This window comes from Canis lupus, chromosome 5 (genome assembly GCF_003254725.2).
Source record: "Canis lupus dingo isolate Sandy chromosome 5, ASM325472v2, whole genome shotgun sequence".
Taxonomy (NCBI): Eukaryota; Metazoa; Chordata; class Mammalia; order Carnivora; family Canidae; genus Canis; species Canis lupus.
Window position 1 is genome coordinate 22,553,076 of NC_064247.1, and position 27,869 is coordinate 22,580,944.

General features: G+C 40.9%; 1 long non-coding RNA gene and 1 other non-coding gene across 2 annotated transcripts; both read right to left on the reverse strand.

Annotated features, from left to right (window-relative positions):
* LOC112671373 (uncharacterized) lies at window positions 1-27,675 on the reverse strand. The gene is made up of 3 exons (XR_003143562.3): window positions 22,092-27,675; window positions 4,033-4,163; window positions 1-1,498 (listed from the first exon to the last, which is right to left on the reverse strand). It is a non-coding gene; the product is annotated as an uncharacterized LOC112671373 (long non-coding RNA).
* LOC112671583 (small nucleolar RNA SNORA52) lies at window positions 19,833-19,967 on the reverse strand. The gene has a single exon (XR_003143710.1). It is a non-coding gene; the product is annotated as a small nucleolar RNA SNORA52 (small nucleolar RNA).
* Window positions 27,676-27,869: the final 194 nt, after the last annotated feature.

The window sequence follows — 27,869 nt, forward strand, 5'->3', positions numbered from 1 at the left end:
GACACAGGCAGAGGGAGAAGCAGGCTCCATGCAGGGAGCCCGATGTGGGACTTGATTCCAGGACTCCAGGACCACGCCCTGGGCTGAAGGCAGCACTAAACTGCCGAGCCATCCAGGGATCCCATAACTTGTTCTTTGAACTGCCACTAAAAAGTACATTATGAGGGAAATGCAGTGGGGTTTCTAAAGGAGACCCAGAAGTATATCGTCATCAACCTCCAATGTTCCTCAATTCTCTGGCAGATGGCAGACTCACTTCTTTGGAATATATTTGAGCTAGAAAATAAATAGCTCTTTACAGTCCTTATTTGTTATGGTACAATGTTTGCAAATATATAATTGATATTCTTTGGCATTTATTTGGGGTTTTTTTGCTTATTTTCCTGTTGCTTTTGTATGTCTCCATATAATCATCAGTCTTACTTCAAAAGTAATAATGTATATCAGAAAAGGTATATATGTATTTTAAAATACTCATGTCCTGAATTAATGGTCCTGTAGGCTGTCCAGATTTAAATTTTTATTTCTTTGTTCCATTTTTGGAGATCTGTGTCATGAGGCCACAGTACTACCGAGAGTCCTGAGCCCAGTCTCCAGTCTTATCCAATCACCATGTCTAACAATGTCTGGTCCAGGCTGCTATCACAGAATATCATCTACTAGGTGGCACATAAACAATAAACATTTATTTCTCACAGTTCCAGAGACTGGAAGTGTAAGATTAGGGTGCCAGCGTGGCTCTGGAGAGTCCTTTTCTGGTTGCCCATGGCTGCCTTCTCACAGTGTCCTCCCACGGCAGAGCCAGCAGAGGAAGCAAGTTCTCTCCTGAGCTGTATGAGGGCACTGTTCCTATTCACAAGGGCTTCACACTCAGGACCTCACTTAATCCCAGTCATCTCCCCAAAAGGCCCTACCTCCCGACACCCTCACCTTCCGAAGCAGGGTTTCAACATATGAACTAGAGCAGGACAAAGGCAAAAACAGAGGGCGACAGAAACCTAACAGGTCAGAGCTCAGGAGACCAGTTACTCGTTTCTGTGTAAAAGATTAGCAGGACCATAACACTGTCCAAAAATCAGGTACAGCCTACACAAATAAGAGGGCGACATAGCCACCCTAGTCCCGTGTGTCGGGAAACTTCAGGAGGTTCTTTCCATCCCACCTTGGGAGGGGCATGCATCACATTCACCTTGGCAGACTGCCTTTGTGGTGATTGGGAAGACACGTTTGTTCCATATCAGTTTTTATTTCCTATGGGGGACTGCTCTCAAATGTGGGACAAGCTAAAGATTGTGGCAATGAGGATGTGAGTAATGCTCAGTTCTTTCTATTCCCTCCCCCTCACCAAGTGAGCAGATGGCAGAGAGGGAGGCTTATCCTTCGTTGCAGCCTCAGGTCCTGGGGGCGTTCACTCTGGGGCTGCTGCGGCTGTTGGGGCTGTTGGCTGACAGGTAGTAGGCGGGGAACAGGAAAGAGGAGAAGAAGGTGATATCTGTTCCTGAAAGAGAAGAGGTCGGGGTTTGTCTGCAGGGCTGTCTGGAGGGGGGTGGCTCTGAACTAACGGCCCAGGGTTATCAGCTGCCTGGACACTGGCTCTTTTCCTTTCTGAAGATCCTGAATATCACCAGCTCTGGGCCCTCCAGTCTGGCCCACTGTGGCTCCACTATTTCCCGATAGGCTTCCCTTCCCCTCCTAACTTGATCCTAGGCCAAAAATGTATGGCACAGACCCTCCTGGCCCTCGGCTACCTGGATGCAAGTCACCATCACTATCTTCCGCCTCCACGGTCATTGTCAATAAGTACGTGTATATAAACCCTCTTAATGTACAAACTTGAAAGTACTCAAAATAATTCATTTTCAAGAGCAGGACTGGGGGGCAGCCCCAGTGGCATAGTGGTTTAGCGCCGCCTGCAGCCCAGGGCGTGATCCTGGAGACCCTGGATCGGGTTCCACGTCAGGCTCTCTGTATGAGCCTGCTTCTCCCTCTGCCTGTGTCTCTGCCTCTCTCTCTCTCTCTCTCTCTCTCTCTCTCTGGGTCTATGAATAAATAAATAAAATATTTAAAAAAGAGCAGGACTGGGTAAGCAGTGCCGAAAGCCCCAGCGGACGCTGGCCCAACCGTAGGTGGGAGGAGGAGGAGGAGGACTGGCGTGAAGCAGTTTTCCTGGAGCCAGAGATGTGGCGGCACACACGTGTGTGAGCTATGGGCACAGTACGTAGGAAGACACGGGGGTAAGCTCTGAGGATTTGGAGCATTGGGCAATTGAAAAACAAGGAAGTGTCTGGCTAGCCCCAGTTTGTGCCATTCGCTGGGGAATGGGTCGGTGGCCCAGAAAGAGTATTCCCATGTTCGAGGCTGTGGAAGAAGCCTGCCTCTGCCAAGTCTGCAGCCCCTGTGCACACAGCCTCCAGCCCCACCAACAGTCCCTCCAGTTCTCTCTCGGTGCCCAGCCTGGGTGGCCGGGGATGCCAGTTCCTCCCACAAGACTTTGGAATGGGGAGCTGTCCCCCACAATACCCATGGGAGGGACCCCAGAACACTGACCCTGAGGCCACACAGACCCGAGGTCCCTGTCTTTAGCAACCAGCTGCTCATCCCTCCTCATTTTCCAGTTTCCTGGGCCACAGAAGAGGTTGCTTACCTATAAACACAGTAGAGTTGAACAGACTGTTTACCTTGACGTTTGTGAAGAGCTTGCTCAGTCCACAGCTCCAACCACAAGAAGCAGTTCTACCTGCAGTTGGCCAGGGGCCTCTGTCTACCCACAGTGGTGTTCCCTTTGAGAATTAAGAGAAGGGGTCTCCTAACTTGTAGTCACAGCAACTTTGTTATAGCCTCTTACCAATAGCCACTGTGCATCCCTCACCAGTAAGGTCTGTGGTCCTTGGGCTGCAGCCACCTCAGCTGCTATCACTCCTGGATTGACCATGAGGAGATGCCCTGTCACCTAAGCTGCCACCGGTCCCATCGTGATCATGTCAGCCACCATCTCCTCAGCAGCCACTGCCCCTGCCATAGGTGGGCCTGTCATCAGACTGCACTGTCATCCCTACAGCCTTTGCTGTCTGTTGCTTGTTTTTTACCCCCGAATAATAGAAAAGTAGAATGACCTCTGTGTCCCTTTTCCTGAGGCCATTCAAGTTTGAGGATTTTTCTTACACTGTTTGATTATATTTCTGCATAAGGATTGGATTATTTATTACAAGTAAAGTAGGTACTGGTAACTCTTAGATCACAGATGAGGCAACTTGGAATAATAATTTTGATGAGAATGCTCTATACTGCAAAGGCAAATTATCTATTAGATTCTTCTAAAGCATTGGCTCTTTTCAGCTAACAAGATTTTAGGGCTGGTGGTTGGTAAGTGATGTTTCTTCACTGAATCCCGTCAGGTGAGAGAGGCTGAGTAATGCCCCAAGGCCCGGGCTTTGGTCAACACTAAAATTAACTTTTTTTTTTTTTTTTGCTTTAAAGTTTAAAGGCTTACACAATAAAGAATAATTTCTAGTGGTCAGCTGGGGAGAAAAAAGGAAAGAAAAGAAACCAGAAACAAGAAAAGCTGATTGGAAGCCTTTCATGCAGAGGCAAGACTGTCAGTGGATGGGTTTCAGAATAAGTAGGGGTGCTGCTGTTTCTGTGGGTAGCCTCCTCTGTATATCAGTATATAGAAGTCCTTTGCTTAGAGCTTGTCAGTTTCACATATAAAAAAAAAAAAAATCAGAGCACCTGGGTGGCTCAGGTGGTTAAGCATTTGCCTTCAGCTCAGGTCATGATCCCAGGGTCCTGGGATCAAGCCCCGCATCAGCTCCCTGCTCAGAGGGGAGTCTGCTTCTCCCTCTCCCTCTGCCCATCTCCCCCCACCTTGTTCATGCTTGCTCTGTCACTTTCTCAAATAAATAAATAAAATCTTAAAAAAAAAAAGTCCTCCAGTCTCTGGTCTAAAGGGTAAATTATAAGGCTGCCTCTCAGAATTCTGGGAGATCCCATTAATTATTATTAAGACTTTAAATTGACACCCCCCAAACATACCTTTTTCAGTGTGTGGTGGCTCACCCCCTACTTTAAGCTATGCTAATGCTCCAGAGTTCAAGGCCTGTCTGGTTCAATTTCTCCAGGGAATGGATTGGTCTCCAGTCCTCTGCAGAGGTGAGGAAGGAATCCTAGGGTAGAGGAAGCGATGTGAATATCCCAACCACTCCCTTCGTCCAACCCTCCTGTTTTCAGCCCAGTGCCACACCCCAGCCTTCAAATGCCTGAATCTTTCTGGAGCTCAAGGGCAGAAACTATTTCACTTCTTGTTACCTTCTCCCCATAGGCATTAAAATAATTTTAGTGAGTTTTCGGGAGTAAAAACATAATTCTTTTGTTCAGTCTATCATGTTTAACCAAAACCCTCTTATTTTATTTCTATACTTCCCTTTTTAAAATTTCATCTTTAGCCTACTATTTATTTTGTTGTGTGAAGGGACATGAGGATATAAGTTAAATCTCAGTCCATAGCACAGCCAGCCAAAGATGTATCATTGAACATCCTTCTTTCTCGTTTATTGCACACAAGGAAGTTGAGTGTACTTTGTCTTGAGAAATCAGAAATGGGATCACAAAATGTGTATCATTTTCTCTGTGTTTAAAGTGGTCAGGCAAGTAGGGACATGTGGAGGGGAGTTATGGCAGCACAGGAGTTGACGTGTTGGACCACATGGCAGTGTGACAATGGACACAGAGTGAAAAATAAGGCTGATAAGATGTGCTAGATATTAAAGGGCATTTTATGCCATCTTGAAAAGTTCCTTTGTGTAGAGGACCACCAGGTCACAATACAGTAAGGTAAGCCTTGTATTTTAAGAGATACAATCGAACCATCTTGGTTGCACCTGAGTAAGTGACCTCGTGATGGTTTCCTTTCCAGTTATATTTGATAAGTAATTTCTACAGTTTTTACTCACCCAAGACACTTCTTTATGATTCTATCAGGGTCTCATGCTTCTGTGGTTTTTACTTCTTTTTGCATCTGAGTGTGACACTGAAGCATTACTCATCTCTAACATGCTAAGTAAGCTCTTCCCTGAATGACTGGGAGACTACATGAATGCACAGAGAAGACCTGAGAGAGCTCAGCAGAAAGGAAATACAAGGGGCCTAGAACACATGGCCATGCTTTGAACGTCCTCCTGACCACCACACAGATGGGTCAGCAGAGTGTGAATGCCTCACAGCCTTTGGCTGTTTGATGACAACCTCTGCCCAGACCACTGGCAGGCTACTCAGCTATGCAGACCTAAAAGTAAACCCTAGGAAATTAGGCTGAAAGAAACAAAAATTACAATTAAAATCTCAGCAAACATGTCAACAGCTGCATACTGTAGGGAAGATAAATTCTGTAGTACTAAAAAGAAATTAATCAAAATTCATAGTTGCTACAACATATTAGCTAAAATGTCCAGTTTTCTACAAAAAATTATGAGATGTACAAGGAAACAGGAAAGAGTGACTCATAGTTAGAAAAGTAGTTAATAGAAACTGACTTTTAGTGAGCTCAGATGTTGGCTTTATCAGGAAAAGATTTCAAAGCAACTATAATGAACACATTCAAATAATTAAAGGAAATATTATGACAACAATTCAGCAACTCAAGGTATCAGTAGAGAAATAGAAACCACACACACATACACACACACACATTCTAGAGTTGAAAAAAAAACCACACTGACATTTTCAAAAATTTTCACTAGCTGGGTTCAACCCAGTGATTCAACCACTGATTTGGAGATGCGAGAAGCAGGTATAAGTGAGCTCCAAAGAGAGCAATAGAAGGAAAGTAAAGAGAGCCGCAAAGACTTATGAGACGACATCAAACATATAATAGGAATCCCATAAAGAGATGAGAGACAGAGTGGTGAAGAAAAACATATTTGAAGAAATAATGGCCAAAAGTTCAAATTTGGGAAAAAAAAAAACAAAAACAATCTGCAGATTCGAGATGCTCAAATAATCCCAAGTAGAATAAACAGAAAGATGTCTATATTTGGACAAGGAGAAACTTTTGAGGAAGAAAAATTATATAAGCTTTTCTCTTTGTCTTTGTCTCAGTGTGGACAACTTTGTGACACTGGATTGGAAGACTCAAGTAGGTTGAAAACAAAAAGGTGGGAAAAGATACGTAATGCAAACAAACTATATAGTAGCTGGACTGGATAGATCAGTTAATATATGTCTTCAGGAAAATGTTTCTCATGATTTTGGGTTGATAAGCCAATCATGATGTAATAATTGTAAAAGGATAATATCTAAAAACAGCCCCCAAATACATGAAGCAAAAACTGACAGAATTGAAAGAGACTATTCAACAGTTGCAGTTGGAGATTTCAGTGTTCCCCTCGTAGAATTAATAGAACAACTTGACAGAAAATTAGTGAAGATACAGAAGATGTAGATAGAATCACTCCACTTAATCGCATTGATATGTAAAGACCACTCTACAGATGTTGACTTAGAGTAAAATTAGGAAATGTGCTGTGTTTCACCCAAAGAATAAACCCAGCCATAACTACCCACTTGAGGCAAACCAGCTAAGCAGAAAGGGATTAGAGCAAAGCAGGACTCCAAGAGCCAGAGTCATAAAGATTAACTGGAGGATGGTGCTGAACACAAATGCCTGATGATCAAGAGCAGGATCCTTGCAGGTCAGGGAGGCAAATGCTTTCTCTGCGTAGAAAGAGAAGCAAAAAAATTAATTAATTAATTAATTAAAAATTTAAAAAAAGAAAGAAGCAAAGCTGGGCCAACAGAATTCAGGGGAGGGTGGGGTGGGGTGGGGTGAAGAAAGATCAGTTGAGCCTCACACTGGAGCTGACAATCCCAGGGCTGATCCCAGACAACAGACACAAAAGCAAGTTCCAGAAGGAACCAAAAATCCTTCCTGAGATTCCACTCTAGATCATTTTTTCCAAAGTAACATTGGGCCAAAACAAAACACACACACACACACACACACACACACACACACACACACAAACCCACTAAAAAACCTAAAGTAACATTGAGCTAGAAATCTGAGGAGCTCAGTCCAGCCTCTACCCTATCTGGCCAGACAGTGTGGAGGCCAGGAAAAAGCCCTGGAGCTCAGCAAACTCCACAAACAGAGCCAAGCTAACCAGCCTGGACCTTGGTGAGATTAGGATAAAAAAACATCTCTGTAAACCTATCCATTTCTCTGCTCTTATATTTGCTTTCTTTTCCTTCAGCGTTTTGTTTTGTTTTGATTTTTAGTTCCAACCAAGTCCCAGCTGAGCCAAGAGGAACACTGATTTCCCACACCTAAATCAGAATAAATGGTGGAAATGCTCTGGAGGCCACGCGGTGGCAGTGGCAGTAGAGCCAGGGACCCGGTGGCAGAGAGAAAAGAGAGGAAGTGGGACCGGGAGGCCTTCTGGGCAGCAGGGCACACTCCTACCTTCCTTCCTAGGGATTTCTACCTTTCCTTTGCGCTCTGGAAGTTTGTGCCTGCCCAGTGACCTTGAGCATGAGGCCTCTGACTTCCCATTGTCCAGGCTGAAGAAACAAACAAAAGATTGCCTCTATGGGATTGTGGAATGTTTATTATTCTAAAGAAAAGCATCTGTCTTCTCTCACAGGAAATCCTGTCGTTGTAACTCAGGATGGCCCCCGAAATAAATAGTCCTCAGTGCCTTTATTTAGTTTCTTTCAGCTTTATTGAGATATGACTGATGTATAACATTTGTGTGAGTTTAAAATGTACAACACGATAATTTGATATATGTACATATTGTGAAATGATCACTACAATAAGGTTCAACCACAGGCAATCTGGAAGGACCCATTCTGGGGGCATTGGCTGAGTTCAAAGGTAGCACCCACAATTAACGTGGCCCTGTAACCAAACCCTCTCATTCTGATCCCTGTTCTGGTTCCTGCCCTGCCCTTTCCTTCTCCTTCCCAGGGAGCGAGGTCTTGGACAATACAGCCCTGAGGAGGACATCAGGACTCAGGTCCAGGGATGAGCCATGGAACTCACGGACAAGTATTGCTGTGAACTCCTGGGATGTTTAAGAGCTTTGAGGAAGCCAGAGGAAGTTCACACTGACGGAGAGTGCCTGGCTCCTCTAAGGGGACACAGGGCCACTTACACAACTCTCAAATTGCTAGAGTTTAAGGGACATTTTAGAAGTCTTTTTCTACCTTTAGAAAAGATGTATTGTCTTTCGTCGTATTAAGATTTTATATATTGTCTTTCCTTCATCTCTTCTGCAGAATCTAAGCAAGTAAAGTATGGCATTAACAAAAATTTATTATGATTTTCTATGACTAATATGTAAATATTTACATTCCTCCTTCCTGTCTTTCTCTTTGTTACTTTTTATTTCTTTGCTCACTTTTCAGAATAACTTTCCAGAGTGCATTTCGGAACTGATTGTAAGTTTTTTTTGTCTTCCTATTTTCATTGTTCTCCTTTGCAGTCTAGTTTGTCATGTAGACTCAGGCACCCAAATCAAAAGGAAACACACTTACAAGTATATATGGGATAATCTCCGAGCTGATGTTATCGTTGTTTTATAAAAACCACATTTAGAGATTGTCGGGATGCAGTTTAGTGGGTTAGAGTCTCACTGAGAAAATTGTTCCTATTCCTATAAAGGGCAGACCTGAAGGATTTTGTGATTAAAATGGAGAAAGAAATTTTGGCAAAAGAACTTCATGAGCCTGGTAGTACAGAAGTTAAATGATACAAAGACCAAAGGACACAATGAAATCTTCATCTCTAGAAGACCAGAGCAGGCATAAGAATTCTGCAAGAAGTTATTCCCACATGAAATCAGGTCCCTTTTTGCTTTAAGGTTCTGTAATTTTGTGAAATGAACTAGGGGTGGAAGGGGAGGTGGGCAAGGGGTGGGGGTGACTGGGTGGCGGGCACTGAGGTGGGCACTTGACGGGATGAGCACTGGGTGTTATTCTGTATGTTGACAAATTGAACACCAATAAAAATAAATTTATTAAAGGTTCTGTAATTTTGTAACAGTGTCACCAACTCTATGTGCTAGAGTTTGTTATCATACGTCTTACCAAATATGACTTCCTTTAAATAACAGAAAATTTGTATTTTAGTGAAATCTAAAATGATTCATTGCCAAATTAAAGAAGGGAGGAGATGTCTCTACTACAAATAAATGTAGCTGATTTTACTATTTTCTTCCACTTAGAAATAGTGGAGGCTTACCAATTATGGGTGAACCTTGCAAATTTTATCAAATGTATGCTTACTAAACAAATGAATTGTTGTTTTGGACAAGTAGAGACTTTTAATCCTAAGACTTGATAAATGGCAGAAGCCCACATAACTACTGAAGATCAGTCTGATAGGAATTGGCAATGATAACAAACAGAACAATGAAGGTCCACTATCTTAGAATTCACAAAAGAATGGCTTGGCTACTAGCCAGGTATATAATCAGTCTATTTTAGGGTTTATCACACAGACCAATGGATTTTTTTTCAAATAATAGTAAATTAGGTGTGGCTCTTTGCTTTCTTTTTTTAAAGTAGGATTTCCTGACAATCTGCCTAGAAGTTATGATACTATCTTTGTATATTTTCATAAAATGGTACATTATGCACCTATGATAAGAAACAATGGGTCTTTCATATCAGCTTTTTGATTCTGGGTGTTTGGGGAATTTTATTCTCAATGGTTCTTTTGACTTCATTAGTCTACATCAAGGCTGAATTTACCTTAGCTCAAGTCCCTTAAAATATGTGTTTTGTGATGCCCTGATACAATAAATAAGGAACACTGTGAAGCCTATATGGCAGGTTGGCCTCCACTCAAAAATTAGCACAGAGCAGAGATAGCACTGCTACCCACACATCAGTATATAACTTGAGTCCTTGTCACACACATATGTCTTTGAAACCAGATATCTGTGTTTATTAGCACATTGCAGTAATTGCTGCCTAATTAACTTCTCTTATTGTCACAATATATCCAAACTAAAATTTTAATTGTTTGTTGTGAGAGACAATAGTCCTCAACCTCAAATCACTTAAGGTTCTGTTTATTATTGAAGCTGTCATAAAGCTGAGAATTTGTTTTTTAATACTAGTAAGAAAACTCATTTTTATTAGTTGGACATACTATAAATCCATTGAAAAAATTACGAAAAAAATTAAAACATGACTTACTCTTATATGTATTTGGTGCAAAATTTAAGGTTATATTAAAGTAATTGCTTGGAGTGCCTGGGTGGCTCAGTCGGTTAAGTGTCTGCCTTTGGCTCACATCATGATCTCAGGGTCCTGGGATTGAGTTCCCCATCTGGCTCCCTGCTCAGCGGGGAATCTGCTTCTCCCTCTCCCTCTGTCCCTCCTCCCTGCTCATCCTCTCTCTCTCTCAAATAAATAAAATCCTTAAAAAAATAAAGTAATTGCTCAAACTTTCTTTCTTTGTTTTTATTTATTTACTTATGTAGGCTCCACACCCATTGTAGGGCTTGAACTCAGGACCCTGAGATCAAGAGTCACATGCTCCACTGACTGAGCCAGCCAGATGCCCCATTAATTGCTCAAACTTAAATAATGCTCAAAATGTTTAAAAATCCAACATCCCTAACAAAACTCTCAGCAAAATACAAATAGGAACCCTCTCAATCTCATAAAGGGTAACCTCAGCTAACATCATACTTAATGGTAAAGACTGAATACTTTTTCCCTACTATTGGGAATGAGGGAGGCAAGGATATCTATTCTGACTTATTTAAGTTGGTACTGGAGATCTTAGGCTGTGCAATAAATCAGGAAAAAGAAGTAAAAGGCATGCAGATAAGAAAGGAAGGAGTAAAGCTATTTGTATTTGGAGGAAGCATGATCACCTATAGAAAATCCAATGGCATCACAAAAAAGGTGCTAAAATTAATAATTGAGTGTAGCAATGTTACAGGATACAAGATTAATATATAAAAGCCAAGCATATTTCTATATACTAGTGAAGAACAGTCTCAACTTGAAATTTAAAAAAATCAATGCCATTTTTAGAGCATCAAAAGTATTAAACATTTAGGGGATCTTTGTGGCTCAGCAGTTTAGCGCCTGCCTTCCACCCAGGATCCTGGAGTCCCAGGATCGAGTCCCACATCAGGCTTCTGCATGGAGCCTGCTTCTCCTTCTGCCTGTGTCTCTGCCTCTCTCTCTCTCTCTGTGTCTCTCATGAATACATAAAATCTTTTTTAAAAAAAGTATTAAACATTTAGGGATAAATCTGACCAAACATGGTAAGACCTATACATCAAAACTTATAAAACATTTCTAAGAGAAATTAGAGAAGACTTAAACTGATGAAGACATGAAGTGTTTTCATAAAGTAGAAGAATCAATATTGTTAAAATGTCCATTCTTCTGAAATTGACATCCCAGTCAAAATCAATATTCTTTTCTTCTGTAGTAATTAGTAAACTGATTCTAAAATTCATATGAAAATGCAAAGTACCTGGAATAGGTCCAAACAAGGAATGAAGTTGATAGATATATACCATTTGGTTTCAAAATTACCATGAATCTACAGTAATCAAAGTTGTTTGGAATTGGCCTGCATAAAATAGACATTTAGGAAGAGAGTGTCCAGATTCAATTGATTTTCCACAAGAGTAATTCAATGAGGAAAGGAAAATCTTTTTAATAAATAGTATTGGAAAAATTGGATAACCATACCCCTCAAAAAGGAACCTCAAAACATACTTTACAACATATGCAAAAATTAACTTGAAATGTATTGTAGACCTAAGTATAAAATTAAAATTATAATAGTTCTAGAAGAAAATACAGGAGAAAATCTTAATGACTTTTGGTTTGTTGAAGAGCTCTTAAATATGACACAATGGGGCACCTGGGTGGCTCAATTGTTGAACGACTATCTTTGGCTTGGGTCATGATTCTGGGGTCCTGGGATTGAGTCCTGCATCAGGCTCCCTGTAGGGAACCTACTTTTCCCTCTGTCTGTGTCTCTGCCTCTCTCTCTGTATCTCTCATGAATAAATAAATAAAATCTTTTAAAAAATGACACCAAAGGCACAGAGTGAAAAAGAAGAAAATTCAGTAATTGTACTTCATCAGAATAAAAACCTTTTGCTCTTTAAAAGACTGCCATAAAAATGAAACAGCAAGCCACAAACTGTGAGAAAAATCTTCACAAAACCTTTACGTACAAAGTACTTTATCTAGAATATAAAAATATCTCTTATAAACCAATCAGAAAGTAACTTTTATTTGAAATGGGCAACATATTTGAACAGACACTTTAGCAAAAGAAGATATATGGATGACAACAAATTAAAAGGTCCTCATGAGCTATTAATGAATTACAAATTAAAATCTGAATGAGCTATGACTACACAATCATTAGAGTGGCAACAGTGAAAAAGACTGACAATATCAAGTGTTTGTGAGACTAGGAAGCAAGTGAATTCTCTCCGGTAGAAATGTGAAGGGTGCAAGCACTGTGAAAACTTTAAACGGTTTCCTCATAAGTTGTATCTATAATTTGACCCAACCATTCCACTCCTGGGCAGTTACTCAAAGAAATGACAGTGATTCTACACAGAGATTTTGTACACAGTGTTCATGGTAGCTTTTTTTTTTTTTTAAGATTTTATTTTTATTTATTAATGAGAGACAGAGAGGAAGAGACACAGGCAGAGGGCTCCATGCAGGGAGCCCCATGTGGGACCCAATCCCGGGACTCCAGGATCATGCCCTGGGCTGAAGGTGGCCAAACCACTGAGCCATCCAGGCATCCTTATGAAGATATTTGTTTAAGCAAATTAGGTACACATACATAAAGTCAAGCAGAACTTCCTCAGTTGGGGGGAAGGGAGGAATAGATTATGAAAAGTCACCAGGAAACATTTTGGGATAACAGTATTAACATCCCTTATCCACACTATGGTGATGGTTTCATGAGAGTATAAATATGTTAAAACTCATCACATTTTATACCTTAAATATATGCAACTTATTATATGGAAAATATAGCTCAATAAAGCAAAAAAAATGCTTTGTTAAACACTATTCTTTTTATTCCTCCCAATTTGTTCATGAATTATGTAATGTTAGCAATCAAAGTTGCATAGCTTCACCCAGTATTTCAAAATTTTTTGCTTACAGTATTTAAACGATAATTATATTGTTAAGTTAAAATTATATTTAAGGTGTTAAAATGGGGTTTAATAATATTTTATCATTAAAAGTTACTTCAGAGGGCAGCTCAGATTGGCTCAGCGGTTTAGCGCCACCTTCAGCCCAGGGCCTGATCCTGGAGACCTGGGATCGAGTCCCATGTCGGGCTCCCTGCATGGAGCCTGCTTCTCTCTCTGCCTGTGTCTCTGCCTCTCTCTCTCTGTCTGTCTCTCATGAATAAATAAATAAAATCTTTTTAAAAAAAGGTTACTTCAGAAAATATGGAAAATATTTTTTAAATATTAAGTATATATCCTACCACTTAGGAATAACAGCTACTATTTTTGTTTTTCAGACTTCTTCATGAATATATAAACATAATTTTTAAAATTGGGATTATAGTGCATGCCATGTTTTGTGTCTTGATTGTAGTATTACATTTACAAGCATTTTTACATGTAATTATATTTTACATGTAATTGTCAAAAATACAATTTTTCTCATGTGTAATAAACATTACATTATAATGGATATGCCATAATTTCTTTAACTTTCCTTGTTTGGGGACATTTAGGTTGTCCTTGTTTGCACTAATCTATATTATGCTGTGCACTATATATTTGCACTAATATATATTAAACATCTCTGTAAGTGTGTGTGTTAAACCTTTATTTTTTTTAGTATAAACTCTTAGAAATGAATTAATGATCAAAGACTAATAAGACTATATTAAGGACTCCTGACATGGTGTCAAACTTTTTCAGCAATATTGTACCACCTTACATCTCTATTGGAAATACATAAAATTATGTGAGAGCATTTATCTTACTATATTCTCTAAAGTATTGAACTTACAGAGGTTTTACATTTTAACATAATTTTCTCCCCACGGTTAAGGGAATAAGGAAATTCCTTGAAGGAAATTATTATTTTGATATGACATCCTTCTTAAAAGATAGAAGTCAGTTTTTCAAAAAAGTGAAAACCAACGCATCACTTTTATGAGACAAGTAGTGTTGTTCACACTTATTAACAGGGGCACCTGGGTGGCTCAGTGGTTGAGCATCTGCCTTTGGCTCAGGGCATGATCCTGGGGTCCTGAGATCGAGTCCCACAGCAGGCTCCCTGCAGGGAGCCTGCTTCTCCCTCTGCCTCTTTCTATGTCTCTCATGAATAAACAAATAAATAAAATTAAAAAAAATTAATTAACATTGCATTACAATTCTTGTCAATCTCACAATATTTCTTTTGCTAACATACAGATTACCTTCTATAAGTAATCTCTGATTCTGATACATGAACACATAGAAATTTTGTAAATTTTTTTTTTTTAAAGTAGGCTCCACACCCAGCATGGAGCCCGGTACTCCATGACCCTGAGAACAAGACCTGAGCTGAAATCAAAAGTCGGAGGCTCAACCAACTGAGCCACCCAGGTAGCCCTGTAAGGCAGTTAGTGAAATGGTGAATTTTATTTCTTTTTCATGTAATGTGTTTGGCTTTTTTCTTTTTCACTTAATTATAGGTCTCCAGTAGAAATTGTCATCTGGTAAGAAGTGACAATTACTTAGCTACAAATATCAAGTATAATTTTATAGACTGAATAGTTAAAACTAAAGAGTCATTCTAGGATGTATAGCCTGTTTAGATCCCTGTCACAAATAGATTTTTAGATAAATCTAAAAAATAGATTCCCTGTTTTTTAATTGTGTTATATCAGGGACAAAGCTAAGACACAGGTCAGGTGCTGGGATCTTTTCATTTTTTGTGAATTCTAACAGAATGCTGAGTCTTCTAGGTGTTTATTTGATGATTCTGACCTTTACCCAAATGATTGATGTGTCCCTGCTGGTCTAGCAGCACTGAATGGTGTAGTCTCAGACAGTCTGTGATGCATTAGGGCCCATGACCCTCAAGATAATTCAGGTAGGGCCAACATCCATAGGTTATGTTACATCAGCTTTTAGTGGGATATTTGGAAAGAAAGATGGTAAAGAAGCGGACAAAAAGTTGTACTATTTGGGACCAAAGAGTGAGTGCACATGCTTCGAATTAGGTCCACAGGAGCCTATCAAAGACATGATCTAAACTCCGAGTTAAAGGTAAACAATGTGCATATTCATTCGATGTTGCAGTATGGTATGAAAACATGTTGAGATGATGAGAAGTGGTGTTGAAAGTATGCGAGGCAAGTACCTCACACCCCCTGCCTTTCATGGTGTCTGGCCCTGCAGGCTTTTAGCCAAAATATGCTGAATGAGGAGGTGGTTGTTATCTTGGAGTCAAGAAAATGGGGAGAGTAAAACTACCATCAAGGAAAGACTCCTTGGGCTGAGATGTTACTGTCAGAATAGTCCAAGATGACTTTGAGTACGAAAAATGAATTGACAGTAAAGGTGAGCAGTCTGAGTTTTCTTTGAAATTTAAATAAATCGTCCTTGAGCCTTTGTCAGCCTGCTTTGTCAGTAACTATACTTTTTGGCCTTCAGATTTACCAAGGAGCCTGGGTGGAGTGGGAAGAAGGATGATGCCTTCCTCATCAGAGGAAGCCAATCCCAGGGGCTCCAGCCCTGCAAGTAGATGAGGGATCAAGGAATTGGATTGTCTGGATCCAGTTTTTACCAGAATGATGGGCCAGAGAAAGAAGGAACCTTGGACAGTCTGATCTAGTTATGTTTGTATTCCAAGGAAAAATGAGTAAGTGGCATAGCCATCAAACTTTTTGGGCAGCCCCGGTGGGGCAGCGGTTTAGCGCCGCCTGCAGCCCAGGGCATGATCCTGGAGACCCCGGATGGAGTCCCACGTCAGGCTCTCTGTATGGTCTGCTTCTCCCTCTGCCTGTGCCTCTGCCTCTCTCTCTCTGTCTCTATAAATAAATAAATAAATAAATAAATAAATAAATAAATAAATAAATAAAAAAAAAAACTTTTTAAGGCTGCTTCTAAGTTTGAAATTTCTTAATGATGTTATTTCAACCCCTTATATGCTTTTCTTCTTTTGAAAGCTGTGAAATTCCTCAGAAATACTCAGAGTATTTCTGGCATAGAGAGGAAGAAGAGAGGGAGAAACGAAGATATCGTTTTCAGGGCCAAAGACGGAAGAAGGCTCAGCTAGGGAGTGCGGGACCATGCTAGGAGAAAGCTAGTGTCCCTTGGATTCTCTGGGAGGAGAGGATGAATAAAGAGCCAGCCAGGCGAGGAGACATGTCCCTGGGCATCTGTACTAGCAGGAGAACCTGGCCACCAAAGGCATTTTGAGTTTCTGGGTAGGAATGATGGGTAGAACTCTATAGTGGAGAAGAAAAAAATCATTAAATTTTCCATCAGACACTAACATGTTGTTTCAGATCATGAGGTTTACTTTCCCGAATGTATCTTCTTAAAATCCCACACTGGAGGCAGCCCTGGTGGCACAGCGGTTTAGCGCTGCCTGCAGCCCAGGGCGTGATCCTGGAGACCCGGGATCGAGTCCCACATCGGGCTCCCTGCATGGGGCCTGCTTCTCCCTCTGCCTGTTTCTGCCTCTCTCTTTCTCTCTGTGTCTCTCATGAATAAATAAAAAATAAAATATTAAAAAAAATCCCACAGTGATTTTACATCTTTCTCATTATTCATGCCTTGCAGCAGGGCAGCATTCTAAGCCCTGGGTGATCTCCTGAGTGTAAATCCTGACCTCACTGATTACCAGTCATGTTAACACTTCCATTTGTTTCCACACACATAAAATTAAAAACAAAATAAAAAAAGAAAAAGAAGAAATACTACCTTCCGGCCACATTAGTTGGGAAGATTCAGTGACATAGCACCTGTAAAGCTCTTAGCAGATCACCTGGCCTAGAGCAGGTGGTGGCTAAATGCTTTTGTTGCTACTAACTCAGTGGTGCCAGTATTTCGGTATTGGGCATTGGGTACTCAGGCACACAGGCTTTGTCGATGACAGGAAACCCAAATTTAACGTAATGTGGTGGAGACAAGTCTACTTAGATGTCTACTGCATTAGACATCCCTTAGGTGACACTTGAGATCTTTAAGCCTTATCTTTCTCAGACTTTGGCCTTTCTTTGGGTCTAGCCGCTGCTGCAGTACCAGCTCTGCATGTGCTCTGACTTCACGCAGGTGCCACAGGATGATGGCGCCCCTCATGACTGTGCCATTCACCGTCTGACTCCTTTGCTGGGGCTTCCCTGTTGTGGGAAGGGTCTTTAAAGGAAGAGACATACTCTTCTCTTCCTCTTTCCCTTTCTCTTTTCTTTTTAAAAAGATTTTATTTATTTGAGAGAGAGAGAGAGAGCATGAGTAGAGGGTGGGGGGGTGAGGAGGGATAGAAGGAGAGGGATAGCAGATTCCCTACTGAGCGTGGACCCCAATGCAGGACTCGATCCCAGGACCCTGAGATCATGACCTGAGTCAAAGTCAGACACCTAACTGACTGAGCCACCCAGGCGCACCTAAGAATGGACATGCCTTCTCCTTGTCTCTACTCCTCTTTCCTGGCTTTGATGCAAATGTGATGGCAGGAGCTGGAGCAGCTTTTTTGCAATGAAGTAGAAGTCATGTGTTGAAGATGGCAGAGCACAGAGACAAGAGCAGCTGGGGTCTCTGGTGAATGGGCAGGCACCACACCAGCTTTAGACTGCCTATCTGGATATCATTTTGAGAAAGAAAAGTTTCTGTCCTTTTAAAAGACTATTATTTGGGGTTTTCTGTCACTTTCTGCTAAACTTAATCCTAACCGTTCAAATAGAAAATTGGCATTCTGTGTGAATGACATGAAAGGAAGAAAAAATAGCATCAGTGTTATTTTAGATGCATTACATGGCAGCATTGGATCCAGACGTCAATGTTTTCACCATTACATTTTATCATCTCTTCTAAATTTAGGGTATGTGAGCCAGATGTCCAGTGACCTGGTTGCCTTTGAGATAACAGAATACTGACATTCCAGACTAGCATACAACAAAACACTCTCCATTCAGAAAGCTGAACTGTCAGTACTTCTCATCTACATTAACACTTGATGTTAATTACAGTAATGTTTACCGTGGGTCAGGCTCTGTGCTAAGCTGTCCGATTAGAAAACCCAGGGAATCACACTCTGTGAAGGATGTGTTTGAGAGGGTCAGAGTACTGGCCTGGGATTCCAGGTGGGAAGTTAACCAGCATTTTAGATTAAAACAGAAGCAGAGTTAGGGAGGAGTGGGTGGGCTATAGAACTCTATAAGAGACAATATTCACAGGAGTTGATTACTGATGGAAATCCAGAGCTGAATGGGTTCAGAATTATTCTCAGGTTTCTAGGATGGAGGTCTGGCTAGGAAATGGCTTCAAAAATTGAGATGGAACACATACAAACGAGGACAAGGAAGAGGGGAGGAGGAGGTTTGATAGAGAAGGTAGAAAAAATGATGCATTTAGCCTGGGAAGGTTAGATTTGAGGTGCCCCTGGGTGCCAAGTGGAGAAGCTAAGCAGGAAATGAATAGATGAGCCTGGAGCTCTGAGGACAAGGCTTGGTTAGAGCATGTGATTTGTAATTTTTTGTTTGTCACGTTGTGCTTCCCAGTGGCCTGAGTTTCTTGGGGGAGAAATAGTCTTGCTAATCTTGTATTCCCAGAACTTAGAACAGAAACTACAACATACATAGTCAATGCTCAATAAGTGTTGGGTCAGTGATTAAGTGACAGTTAAATAAATGAATGGATGAATTTCAATCAGTCAAAAAAGGTACACGCATTTGTCATCTCAAGTTGAAAACTCCTGTATATATTCTAGTGGAAACATGATTATACACCTCAGTTGGTTGCAGCATACCATTATGGTTTTTACTTTAAAGATTTTAAGTTATTTATTTGAGAGAGAAAGAGAACAAACAAAGGGGGATGGGCAGAGGAAGAGGGAGAAGCAGACTCCTCACTGAGCGGGGAGCCCATGGGCCTCCATCCCAGAACCCTTGGATCACGACCTGAGCTGAAAGCAGATCCTTAACTGACTGAGCCACCCAAGCACTCCGTTAAATATGTTTTAATAAGCTTCTACAAGTTAGCCTCAGCATTGAGCCATCCTTCAAAGTCATTTCCACCGGAAAAAGAAAAACCTTTCAGATTCCGAAGTACTTTATACCATACCTTTCAACCAAAGGTCTTTCAGTAGTTGGGAAAGCCATTCTTTATTTATTTTTCCTCTGAGGAACTTACCATAACATCCTGCAATGTGTCCTGGAAGCCACCATGTCTAACATGTAGCTGAGAGTAGGTCAGAGCATTGGACAGTCACCAGTCACCACCTCAATGCTTCAGGGCCACCCTGGCTACCCTCTTTTCAAATCAGATCGCAATGCCCAGAGGAGTTTTGAGGAAGGGAACAGAGAGGCACGGTGATCTGAAAATTAGTCCCCATCTGAAAGTACTGCAAGATTCATAACTGGATTAAATCAAGGACCCCAGTGAGTTTACAAAGGGCCTATACAGTTTGCCCCCTTTCTTCACACATAGTTACGAGGAATAGCTAGGTATTTCCCCCAAACAGCCAATTCTGATTCAGACAGCCTCTCCATCTTTTCTGTAATCATTACATATATATTCTTCTTGAATAAAAAGGCATTCATACATTCAGTTACTTAGTTTTATTTATTTTTTTCTTTTCTTTTCCCAGAGTGTCTAGAAGCACCTCTGGTACAAGCCCACTGAAGCCTTGCTCACTCCTCTAGGTAAGGCTTCTAGAATATTCTGGGCCACAAATGAAACCTGGCAGGCCACAGGCCGACTGGCAGGGATTAGGATGGACCATAGTTCCTAATTTATTAACCCTCCTATTGTGTAAAAGCAATTTATAGTGAAAGTTGCTTTTGAATTGTTTCAAGTAATGGCTATTGTACCCAGTTAGGGCTCTGAAGAGAAAACAGAACCAATAGATAAATATATGAGAAGATTTATTCTAGGAATTGGCTTATGCGGTTATGGAGGCCAGGAAGTCCCATGACCTGTTTGTTGTCTGCCAGCTGGAGAACCAGAAAAGCTAGCGGTATAATTTAGTCTGAGTTGAAGGCCCGAGATTCACAGTCCAGTGGTATAACTCCCAGTCCAAGGTCAGAGGCCTGAACAATGGGGCCTCTGGCATAAGTCCTGGAGCCTGAATATGGATATTCCAACTCAAAAAGAAGGAGAATTAGCCCTACCTTCACCTTTTTGTTCCAATTGGACTCCCAGTAGGTTGATACCCACCCATACTAGTGAAGGCAGATCTCATTCAATACACTAAATGAAATGTTAAACCTCTGCCAGAAATACCTTCACAGGCATAACCCCCTGAAAATACATTTTTTTAACCAATTACTTGGGTATCCCTTAAACCAGTCAAATTGACACATAAAATTAACCATCACAGATGTATTTCAGGAAATAAGTGGCAAGGTCTCAAAGTAATCAAGCCTGCACAAGAACTCTGTCATTTTAATACAGTAATCATGCCTAGATATTATATACCATTAGTGTTGCCAAAAACAATATTTGAAAAATATCAGTGATTTTCTTTGCACTTAATAAATGCATTGCATTGGTTCTCAGACTTGAGTACACCAAATTGAGAGCAGCAGATTGTAATTAATGTGAAAGTTGGAGTCAGAAAACCTAGATTTTAGTCTCACACTAACTTCTTGCATAGTTACATTCATTCAACAAATATTTATTGAACACCATATAAAGCTCTGGACTTTGTGGTAAGTGCTAGGGCACAAAGGTGAAAAGAAATTGACATTGTATCTACATTTACAGACTTGTCTAATAGAGAGGACAGACATCAATTAAAAACAAATCTGTGAATTAACAATACAACTGCCTTGAAGTACTACAAAGAAAAGTCACAGGGAGATTGTACCAGGGTAGCAGGGTGGTTAGTACAGGCTTGATTGTGATTGAGATCTGAAGGATAATCAGGTGTCGACTAGATAAATGGGGCAGAGGGAATTATATTTGCAAAGTCCTAGTGGCCCGGATGGGACAGCAGGCATATTCTAGGTAGGAATTATACAGTCAGAATTGCTTGAGCTTGGAGGATGAGTGCAAACCAATGGGCAATAATAGGAGGTCAACAAATGGGTCTGGGGGGAGGAGATGGGAAGGAGATGTGAGATAATCATAATTACATTTCAACAAATTAATTCTGGATTCAATATTCAAAAATAATTATAGGGGACACAAGCTGACATGAGAACGCTATTACAGTTACAACGCTACTATTGCTGGTCCAGAAGAGATAACCATCGTCTGATCTAGTTGGGATGGTAGAGATAGGAAAAATTAGACTGAGGCAAGAGGAGTCAAAGCAATAGGATTAAGCAATAAGCTGGGTGTGAAGGAGGTAAAGAAGAGGGCAGTGTTACGGCGGGCTCTTACATTTCCGGTTGAGTTAGGGAATAATGAAAGCATACAGATTTCAAATAGACCTACAGGTCCTATTTTCTTCTTCTGCAAAATAAGAGGCAGACTTTTCTTTGAAGTCCAGTCCAGATTTAAATTTGTATAATTGAATTATAGAATTCAATCATTTTTTGAAAATAGAGTACCCTAACTCGAGTGGAAATCTTTTTTTTTTTTTTTTGAGTGAAAATCTTTACAGGTAAATGCTTTAGTTATCTATTTTTACATAGAAAATTACCCAAACCTTAGTAACTTAAGAGAACAGTTACTATCTCATAGTTCCTGTGAGTCAGGGAATCAGGAGGAGCTGAGCTGGGTGGTTTTGGTGTAGGGTCTTTCAAGTGGTGGCATTCAGATTCTTGGCAGGGGCTGCAGTCACCTGACAGCTTGCCTGGGTTAGAAGTTTCATCTGCCTCCACAGTGGCCTACTCACACAGCTGTTAGAGGAATGCCTCAGGTCCTCACAGCTCTTGGCAGGAGACCTCCAGTTCTTACCCCATGGGCATCTCCACAGACTCCTGAGTGTCCTGGTGACATGGCTTCTGGCTTGCCCCAAGGCAAGTGGTCCCAGAGAGAGTCAATGAAGAGGAAGCTGCAGCGCCTTTTATGATCTTGTCTCAGAAGTCATATACCATCAATTCCACTTTTCTATGTTAGAAGCAAGTCGCTAAGTCCAGTCCACACTCACAGAGGAGGGGAATTAGACCCTACCTCTTAAAGGAGGCATATCAAATAATATGCAGATGCATCCTAGAACCACCACAGTAAAGTTTAAGTCTTTTACACTTGACACTTCAAAGACTGCCAGGCACCTTTCCTCAATAGTAAATAACAACTGTTGTATACATTCAACTAAATTAAAATAAAACTGAAGTGTTATAAAACTAGAAAACAGCTGTCTGGAACACTCAGTGCTAAAGTTCTAAGGGTGACTATTCATTTAGATCTCTGTAATGAGACAAGGACAGTCTAATAATGCACAAAGCTTATTGAGTCATAAACTAATAGATATTTGGGTCAAAAATTATGAAACACTATGAAATGATTCTCTGTACATAAATACTTTCTGCCTAGATCTTAAGATACATGATAAATTCTGGAAATTACATGTTATATATGAGAATCAAATATTTTATGGGTGAATCAGAGTCAGAGTTGAAGAATATTAGAGCTTGAAGAAAGTGTACAGGAGGGTTGGTCTAATCTAGCTCCCTATTTAATAGAAAACTGGGAGTCGATACACATTTTTTTCTTTAAATTGTTTTTTTTCCTGGAGCTCTCACACAGTGGGAGGAAGCCACTTTTGATGGGGTGGCCATTTCACAATACTACTTATTGGAGAGGGGAGTCATTGCTCTTTGAGATCTTCTTCTAGTCCTGAAAATCCCAGCCCTCTTCAGACAAGCTGTTGGAAAGGCACAACAGGTGTCACATTCTCCTTTGTTTCATAGTCTTTGCAAGTAAGTTACAGAAGAGTTCATTGGATCTTCCAGGGTCACTTAGCAACCTGTTTATAGGAATTGGGAATAAAGCCAAAGTTATGGGTTCCTTCATTTAGACTCTTTCCACTCTATTGCTTACCTCTGAAATTTTATTGCCTTTTATCACAAGCTAAACTGGCTTTTTAAAATCATATAAGCAGAGAGGATTAAGTAATAACTTTTACTTTGTCTCTGTTGAAGATTAATATGCTCATATCTGTGAATACATTATGAATTATGTACTTATGTAATTTAATCTTTGATAGGGAGAGAATAAAGGTAGGAGCAGACTTGTGGTTTCTTGAGTCTTCCTTATAGGTACATTACCCATCAAACCTCTGTTGACTGTACTGAAATTTTATAGCTTATATCAGCAATTAAATTTGTATGGCCTACTAGGCATACAAAGCAGATGATAAGGTAGTTTTATTTACTCTGTTTTTACTGAGGGCCATTATACTGGTGAACACACTGTGAATATGTATTTAAGTATGCAGGATAGTGGGAATAGTATGAAATGTCAAGGTCATAATAGAAAATTCTCTTTTGCATTTCTCTCTATAGGTTGTTTTTTTTTTAAGATTTTATTTATTTATTCATGAGACACATACATACACACACACACACACACACACACACACACACACACACACAGAGGCAGAGACACAGGCAGAGGGAGAAGCAGGCTCCATGCAGGGAGCCCGACTTGAGACTCGATCCCGGGTCCTCAGGATCAGGCACTGGGCTGAAGGTGGCGCTAAACCACTGAGCCACCCGGGCTGCCCTCTCTATAGGTTTTTGATATAGTTGTGATTTTACATCTTTATAGCTTTTAAAAAATGGTGAATACTTTTTTTATGGTAAATGATGCTTACTCTTTAAATGATTAATGATGATTAATCTAAAGGTAAATGATTAAAGGATTAATTTAATATCTAATATTTAATATTCAAATCCTTGAGTTGAACAAAATTTTCCAAAGACACAGTTGGAAATAAAAGGCCTGTTTTAAGTATGTTACTGCTGTTCATTTATTTAATGAGAATTGATTGATGTCTCATTCACCATAGTTCTTATTTCCAGTTGCTAAATGTACATTTATTTCTAGATTACCCATAGACACTTAAAATCAGCATCCCTGTAACTTGCCTAATTGTCTTGACCTCTCCTTCTTTTATACTCCCTAGTTAATGACCCATTGAAGAGCCTACAATCATATCTCCTTTACTCTGACTCCTCAAAGCCTATCTATAAAATTTTTAAAGGATTCGATTTCCTCTTCATCTTCAGAACCTCCCAGGGTCAGTCCTTCATTCTCTCCTCCCTGGACTTTTACAGCAAAACTGTCTGCGGTGACCCCGGTGATCTTAACCGAATACTGTGTCATGGACCCACTCTTCCAGTAATAGACATGGCTGCCAGTTACTTTACTAACACAAAGAGGGTCACATTATTCCCCTTCTTCCTACCTTGTATGAATTTCTACTTTCTTAAGGATGAAGGGCAAACTGATCTTCCCAGACAGATCTCAGCGTACCTCTCTGGTTAGCAAAGTTAACTGTACTTCTTTTCTGTTTCACTTGATACTATGTGTCTCTGTTATAGCTCATATTGCACAAATGTTTGTTTGCCATTCTCATTACTGAATCCAGAGGGCCTAGTCTTACTCAAACTAACAAGGGGCCTGGAACTCAAAGTTTATTCTGGGTGGAAAACCTTCCATTGACAAACCACACTTGTAAAAATGTGGTTTCTTCAAGAAGGAAATTTATGTGCACTATTGAGACAAATGCTTTGTAACTATCAGTGGAATTCCAGAATTCAGAATTAGTCAATATGTTATGGTGGAGGGCAATAGGATTGTAGCATAGAAGAGTTAGTAATAGATTGTAATAGATAGCTTCCGTTCTTTTTTTTTTTTTTTTTTTTTAAGATTTATTTATTTGAGAGAGAGAGAGAGAGAAGCTCTCATGGCCCTGAGATCGTGACCTGAGCTGAAACCAAGAGTTGCTTAACTGACTATACCACCCTGGTGCCTCTGGTCTTTCTTTTTTACACATATTAGGTAGGTGCTATATAAAATTTTTGTAACTACTGATAATATCATCAGATTATTTTTCTGAAAAAATGTAGTTTCTGCAAACGTGTGAACTTTTCCCCTTGAAATCTGAAATGTTGGAATAAAACTGAGAAAGAAAAGTTTCAGTGGAATTGTTTATATTTCATTAAAGATGCATATATTTAGACATAAAGAACAAAACAAAAACAATGGTGTGTGTAGATGACATCTATAGTGAAGTTACCTAACCCCTAACCATAAGGTTCTGCTGGCTCAGTTCATCAGTTTTTCACAGAATAGACTCATACTTAGGAAACTGTGATTTTGCTGCTTTCTTGTCACTGATGGTACACACTGTAGTAAAACTAAAATATATTTTTTACACATGTAAATACAGAAAATACTGAAGAATAGAATGAAGGAAAAAAAATGTGTCTATGGAAAAGCACCCAGCTAACACACTGGGTTTCAATCTGACTCATTCTTCTAACACCTCATGCTTTTTTTTTTTTTTTTTTTTTTTTGAGAGATGGAGAGTGTGGGCATGAGGTGGAGGGGTGGGGGCGGGTGTGAGGGATGGAGGGAGAGGCACAATCTCAAACCGACTCCCATGCTGTGCGCAGAGCTGAACCTAGAGCCCAACAACCTGGAGATTGTGACCTGAGCAGAAACCAAGAGTTGGACGCCCAACTCAGTGAGCCATCCCAAGTGACCCCTTGTTGTTGTTTTTTAAACATACATGTGATCATACTGCATGGATGGTTTCATAACTGGTTCCCTCCTTCTAATGCTACAAAAAATATGCCATGATGTTATACACATGACACAAGCATTTAAGGTTGTTACCCAAAATGCTACAGAACATTTATAGCTACTTTTAAGCTATTTAGTTTCCATGTTTAATTTTTGCATCCTATAAATAATATTGTGATCTAGAGTTTATGAATAAAGCTTTTGCTCTATTTCAGATGATTTCATTCAGAAAGAATCCCAGATACGGGATTAGGGCTTACAAGAGGATGAACATTTTTATAGGTTGAATCACAGGTGCCAAATTGCTTTCTAAACACGTAGTTTCAGTCTACACCCCCACTCACCATGTCTGAGAGTACCCTTTTTATCTCACCAGCCTTGAATGTTATCTTTTACTTAAATATTTACCCATATGATAGCCAAATGAAATGCTACATTTTCTGGTCTGTTTGCTGTTGCAGAGTAGAGGATAAAATCAAGGCTTTGGAGTCAGACAGCTAGGTCTTGGTCATTGCTCTGCCACTTCCTGGCTGTGTTACAAAAATTACTTCTTTGAGGCTATTCACTGATTTAAAAAGTCAATGTTAATATTGACCCCAAATACAGGGTTATTGCACTTAATTATCAAAAGAGATGTGCGTGTAAAAGCCTGTTACCCTAGTGCCCAGCGTATGACAAACAATGGCCAATCTTTTGTTTCTCATTACAAAAGTATGCAAAATACATACTTTTGCTTGACTACCGTACTACCAGGAATTCACCTAATACTTTGACTATCTCTATGCGTGCAACTTGAGGTGGAAGGCTGAACAATTACCTGGCTAATCCTTGCACCCTGGGGAGAGTCAGGGAGTAATCTTTTAGTTAAGAAAAAGCACACACCTGGTTCCCATCCTTGAGGAATCTGCAACCTAAGACCTTTTAGCTCTAGGGGCCTTTAATTGTTCCGAGAGGTCTCAGAGGGCAATAGGGAAACTCACTAAAGCTCGGAGCTTAGCGAACCGAAGCCTGAGCTTAGTGAAAGTGATCTGGGGAGGGAGTTCCTGGAAAAGCTACTGTCTCAAGGAAGGCAAGTGCTAATGAGGCAGGAAGGATATGAATTACTTGTTCTGAGTGAAGCACACTCTTGAGATTTTGTTATTTGAATCTAAAAGTTCGTTCATAAAAGGCGAGCTGCATAAAGACAGCTGGGCCGATCTGGTTTAGTGCCCCGCGGTCCTTACAGGTGTGGTTATGAAGCAGGTGTTGCTTTGAATCCCAGCAGAAGGCACGAGGGAGAGCATGGGAGCGAGGCGTGGATGCGCCGACACGGACCGGGAAGAAGCCGGTCCAGCCCCGGGGGGACCCGTTTGTCCAACCTTCTCTAATTCTGCAATAACTTAGGTTCGGCTGCTCTCTGGGGGCCCTATTTCCAACTTTTTTCTTCTTGACCAACTCCTTCCAACTGCCTTTTTTTTTTTTTTTTTTTTAAAGTAGCTGGTCATCACAACAACAAAAAATCATTAAATGTGCTTGCCTAAAGGACGCAGATTTGCACGATCGAGGTTTTTGGTGGAAGTATCCGAAAAAGCAAGTTTTTCCAGTTGGGTATAAACTGCTACAATCATTAAAAGTCCTCTGTGGCCAACACAAAAGCGTCTACGGCGGATCTTGTCTTCAGCTGAGCAGCCGAGGAGCAGCGCCCGGGCGGGCGGCGCGTCCCGGCGGAGGAGTCCCTGCTCGGCGGCGATGGAAACGCGCTCGGCGAGGGCCCCGGCACCGGCGGGAGTTTCGAGTTTCCACTGGCGGCGGGGGGGGGCGGGGGGCGCGGGGGAGGTGGCGACGGGCGCACAGCTAGCTCCGGGCGGGGCGCCCCGCTGCCCGGCCTGCCCGCGCCCCTCCGGAGGGGCTCCCCGCGGGGCTCCCGCGCCGCCGCCGGCCCTCGCGAGCCCCCAGCCCGCGCCGCGACCCCCGGCGACGCCGTGTGCGGAGGGGGAGGGG